The following is a 6,276-nucleotide window of genomic DNA, read 5'->3' on the forward strand; positions in this document are numbered from 1 at the left end:
TATCCCACCGGTCTTTTCCATGTTTTTAATCGCTGCGGCTGAAAAATCTATTTGAACGCCCTTTTTATTCTTCATCGCATTATTGAAATGTTTTATTTGACGCGCCGTCAACGATATCTTATGATTACCACCCGCCATCTGCGACGGCTTCAGCGTTATTGTGGTCCCGCATTGTTTAGCCGACTTTGATCGTAATTTCTTGATTTGACCATCAGTCAACTCTACACTGACGACACTATACGACATTTTATTGTAAACGTGTTTGTGCTTTCAATTACATGTTTTCCACTGGCGCATCAACGATTCTCATTCGTCCACCAACACCTTCCAACAGCATTGATTTATCGCTGAGAATGACAGCAACCGCTCTGTAATTAACACCACCCGGGGCTATACGAGCTCGGAAGTGTATATCAACGACGGATTGTCTCGTTAAATCAAGATGTTCCAACGAAAAATAATAAATCGGATACAGCTTTTTAAAATCAAGTTGCGATATTTGCAAACCAGTGTCGACGTTTTGATCACGACCCATGTATGACAGCAATCGATGATACACACGTGCGATATGGTTGTCGCCGTAATTAAGCTGTATATCCTCGGATGGTTCCTGTTGTCCGTTTATTCTCAGCGAAACATCCCTGACTCCTAATTGATCAAATATCATATGGCTGCGTTCTTGATTACCCAATCGTTCCCTATTCTGTAGCGCTATGAATATATGACGCGGGGCTGAAACACCCTGTTTTGACGCCAAGTGCCATGTAAACGTATCGGCGACGTTATCCTCTTTAGCATCAGTTGTTACCGCTAGCCAACTCAACAACGATTTCCCTCCCTGTTCCATAAATGCTAACAATCGTGCTTCCGTGGTAACTGATGGAGTCAGCACCGGCATCCACAATGCCATTTTAGTTAAAATGACTTTACCGGCAGCGACGCAAGCAGCACGCCATATTGCATTGTTATCATCGCCCCTTCGCGTCAGCGCGATTGTATGCTTAGCCCCATAGATGACTTTTCTAACATTTCTGCAGAATCCAAATATGTGATGGAGTGGAATCGCGCATGAAAACTGTCGGCGTGGTCTTTTTAGCATCAATATTCGTGCTGCGAATCCCATATTGTAATTATCGTTAAGACTCTTTATAATATTGAAATTAGCGCCTGGTCTTGCTCTGCGGTCTGGGTTATTTGCTTCAGCCTGTGGGTCAGTTGCGGTATCTCTTTCCACCAGCACGTTGATGTACTGAAAATGATCAGCGTTATCGGTGGTGTCCTTTGCAAACATCATAGATGGGCCCGCCGATCTTGTATAATCATCCGAGTATCTCGCTAACCCAATTATCGTTGTTGCAACATCAACCTCGCGTTCTATTGATTCAATTTCTCGCCCGTCAATAAGATATCTGGCACTCTCAAATAACGCCATGATACCGTTGTTAACGAAGCCAACTCGAACACGATCGTCATCTGCGTATGGTGCATTATCGGCGGCATTTGTCACAAGTTCTCCCTCAATTTCGATAAACGCTTCACACGGCAAAAAATATTTACTGGTATCTTGGACTTGAAGTTCAATTCGCGATCGTAGGTCGGGTTGCGCTGCATAATAAGAATAATATTGATAATCACGGACAGAATCATCCCTGCGCACTGGGGCATCTATATCAAACGCGGGATCAGCGGTTCGCGCAAACATTTTATTATTTATCATGTTGATGTTTTCAATTGCGATTTTTTCGTCGTAAATTCTTTGAATTCTGTTTAAGACCACTCCCCCGCTATTGCGTTTATGGGCGCGTTGGTGGACGACTGAGCCGCCAACGACTCTAGTTTTTCTTCCACGGCGTTATTTATTACTTTACTGACATTTGCAGGCATCACTGTCGTTGATGGCATCACCGGTGGTTTCTGTTTTTTTCTCCTCACCAACGACATTAGTTTGTCCTTTGCTCCAGAAAGCGCCTTTCCGGCAACGTCTCCAATAGCACTAATACCCTTATCACGAATAACATCAATAGCCTTCATTCCTAATTGTTTGGCTAACGGCGCTACTTTTGGAGCCATTCTTGTGAATAACCCCGCAATGGTGCTACCGAGACCGTCTCCATAGTACGCGCGGTAAACAGGCAATCGCGAGTTTACCACGTAGACGAGTACTGGTTTATCGTGGTTGTAGTGTATGATCATCCTTATTATAAAAACACGTTTTCCAATTAGTGATTGTGATCACCAGTGATTGATCACCCCCCCCCCAATCAAAAACCGGAATAAATTTTATCAAAATTTCCTTGGGTTTTTGCCCTCGATAAAAATCCGGTTTTTTTCTGGTTTTTTCTTGATTTTTAGTCATTTTTGGTCATTTTTTTGTTGCCTATAGTCGTTTTTTTCGATTTTTCAGCAAAAACATCGATTTTCTCTAAATGATTTTCTGGGGTTTTTGCCCTCAAAAACCAATCAAAAACGACCAAAAACAGTCAAAAAATGGCAAAAAACGGTCAAAAAACGACCAAAAACGGTCAAAATTGACGCGGATTTACAATATTATATAATTTTGCAAACGGTTGACATGTGTGGCGGGTTAGTTTTGTAAAACATTTTTTACTCTGACCAGTTTCCATCGATGGGGGAACTGTCATAGTTCTTATGAATAATTATTCTGACATTTCCTCCTGTGGAAAACCGGAATAAATTTTATCAAAATTTAATTAGGTTTTTGCCCTCGATAAAAATCCGGTTTTTTTTCCGGTTTTTTCTTGATTTTTAGTCATTTTTGGTCATTTTTTTGTTGCCTATAGTCGTTTTTTTCGATTTTTCAGCAAAAACATCGATTTTCTCTAAATGATTTCCTGGGGTTTTTGCCCTCAAAAACCAACCAAAAACGACCAAAAACAGTCAAAAAATGGCAAAAAACGGTCAAAAAACGACCAAAAACGGTCAAAAAACGACCAAAAACGGTCAAAATTAACAAAACGATAATTTTTTTAATCATCCACGAGTTCGTCTATGAGCGTTCGATACGCACTAACGTCCATGATACCGCCCGTAAATAACCGCTTGCAAATATCAGCGGCCTCATTGATTATTTCCGGAGAGTTATTTCCGGCTCGTTTTCCTCCGATTAGTACCTCTAGCCGTGATATATCACTGAGAACACTGTTAGGACAGGTAACGCCGTAGGATTCTTTACCAACAGAGTATCCTTTTCCTTTTTTTAGTTTTACCCTTTTTTCAACTTCTCTATGGAATGCGTCGTAATCGGGATCACCACGATGTGATAATGCATTCTCGTGTTTACTCGCTAAATACACTATTCTTGTCCAATCCTTTAACGTCTTTATACTTTTCTCGTAACCGCTATTGATATGCTCCTTATCTCGTATGCTCTTAGCAAAATTGGAGGCAGTAAAATCAATTAATTCATCATAGCTGAGGCCTCTAATTTGATCTATTGTGCTCTTCTTAAGTACATTACGGGGTATATTCCCCCTTTTCTCTTTTTCTTATGTGTTTCTTCCGATGTTTCTTCCGGTATTTCTTCTTCTGGTTTTCTTGCGGTAGCACCTAGTTCTTCTTCGTCGGCCATTGTAACATAAGGTTCTTGTGGGTCCATTATAGCGAGTGGTGGTGGCCTCCGTGTTGTAGCAGCCGCTATTTTTGCAGGGAGTGTTTCTAAAGACCTTTTTGTTTCTTCGGTCTGAGCCGCTATCTTTTCAAGCGCATCGAGGACGGGTACAGTTGCCGCCGTAACATCTTTGGTCGCTTTAGTTACCGGGGCAAAGAGTTGTTCGCTTCCAACAGTAAAATCGGTTTATAGTTGCTGCCGCGTTTGAAGTTGCTCTCGGACCCTGTCTCGTAACGGTATGAACTTTTTAAGCGCCGCTAGCCGCTCTCTGGCTAGCCGAGTAGTAAGTGATTCGCCTACCATTATTGCAATTGCGAAGCAATTTCTAATTTCTCGCCGGAGTTTTCGTCTATAATCCTTCTAATGTTTTTGATCTTACTAGAAATCTCCCGGCGTCGTTCATAAACACGTCCGAGTTTTTTTCGTATTATTTCAACGGCAGTGAATAGTCCAATGAATGCATTTGCGTCATTGTGGTACAAGTTTTCATTGATCGTATGTTGTAATCGTTTTATAAAAAAGTACTCGCGGGCCAGGGTAAAACGCCCCCGTTTCGATTGTTCGTTAATAATCTCATAATCGGATAATATTTTTTCACTGTCGAGACCATCAGATAATTCAATTCCTTGATTTTTTAATTTTGAAATCTCGGCTAATATATTATTGATGTCTTCGATATTCATTATTCTTATAGAACATCTTGTTTTTAAATAAAAAAAAAATGAAACCCCCGTGTATCAATTCCGAAGGTGTTTAATAATTCGTTTTCTTCCGGAACAGACAATAACGTTTCACACTGTCATGGCGACTTCGTCAGCGCCATGGGCGCCGGTGGCCTTATTTATATATGAAAATCGAATTCTGTGCCCCGTCTTTTTTGAGATCGCTGTTTTAGTTATATTCTCTGCAACATCTCGAACTGAGGCTCTACAAATATCGAAATATTTTCCCGCCTCATTCATCGACTGAAATATTTTTTCCTCGTGCGTTGACGTATCAAACGATTTGACGCCCCTTGCTTGCTTTGAAAACTTGCCAGTTTGGCCTTTTTTATTGTTTTCACTCTGAGAGATGGCTTGCAGGTTTGTAAGAGAATTATCAGTCTTATTATTATTAATATGATCAATAACGAGACCGTCGTTGATCAGTCCGTTAAATGCTTCAAATACCACCCTGTGAACAAGATAAATTTCCCCCCCGGCACCAAATATCAAATACCCGTGATTATTTACGGTACCAACCGGCTTCTTCAGTCTACGATTTCTAACAATGCCGTCGCGAGACGCCTCGTAATTGACGAGCAGGGGATGCGGCTGAAATTCTCGGTCCATTTGTATAATAATACTACTTGTCTAATTTATTATTTGGTTTAATTATGAATCTTTCAACGTAGTCTTGGGGGGTTTTGATGACGAAGTCAGCGGTAGGGTCAATGACGGCGTTTTTAATTCGCTTGTCATAATAGCGTTTTAACTCTCTGTATCGCTTTCCGCCACAATTGATACACAACTGCGATTTTCCTCTTACACCGACGTGGCAAACCAAGCACGGGAGGGGGCCAAGAGAACCATTACGAACGCTTTGTAAATGGTACCCGCAGAATTCACCTCTACATGATTTATTGCACGGGGTTGTCGACCCAATCATCAACCATTTGCAGTGATTCATTATACTATATTCTTTCATTTAAATACTTGTTTTAATTATATGGATGAGTTCGAGAGATTAGCAGCAATTAAGCCCTGGAAAAATATTAAGTTCAATCTCGATAGAGTCCTCAAGGCCGCACCAAAAGCGTTAATAAACGATAGAACCCTGTTGAGTAAAATACGCGATTGTATCGATGAATTCAAGCGTGATGGCGCATCTCATAGTTGGTCAACATTTCGAATTGATGGCGTTGTTGATGCTACCATGAACGACAACCGCGCAGCAACGATAATATCACAACTTGACGGTAAAAGGTATTTCTTCAGAGTAAAATTCATTGTCCGGGTGGAATCAGGTGATTGGATCATACGTGATAAATTTGAACCAGTTCTCAGCGACAAGAAAACAGTCATTGTTAGCCGCGACTCCAAGCCGGGGCTGTTAACCGGAATTGACAGACCATACTATGAACGAGCGTATCCTGAAACAGCAGTTGTTTATGGAATATACCCTTTAAATAAGAAACCTGATATCGGAAAACTGAAACCAATGAAACAGTCAACGGGGATAAATTGTGTAGCAGAACGAGTAATAGAGCATTTTACAAATGCGTGTCGAGGAAACAAATTGACTGATTTACGACGTAGCAAAATCAACCAGTGGGAACTAACCGTAAAAGAGCGTGGAGCAACTATCAGCGACATAGCGAGATTAGAAACGTCGTTGAGATTTCCAATAACCGTTACAACGATAACCGGTGAAGTATTATACGAATCGAAGTATAAATCAAATGGAGCCCCAATCAAAATTATTGATCATAACGAACACGCATGGACGCCCGCGATCACAGTGTTTCCAAGGGATAGAACGGTAAAGTATATCCCGGGGGAATTTATACAAGATGGTTTTCTCGCGGAGAGGAAACTATTTGATGCTATCGCTTATTTGTGTAAAAACGACCCTGTATCAGTGTGGTTACTTCGCAGCGCTGATACCTT

This window comes from Sinohyriopsis cumingii, chromosome 7 (genome assembly GCF_028554795.1).
Source record: "Sinohyriopsis cumingii isolate HCF-2022 chromosome 7, ASM2855479v2, whole genome shotgun sequence".
NCBI lineage: Eukaryota > Metazoa > Mollusca > Bivalvia > Unionida > Unionidae > Sinohyriopsis > Sinohyriopsis cumingii.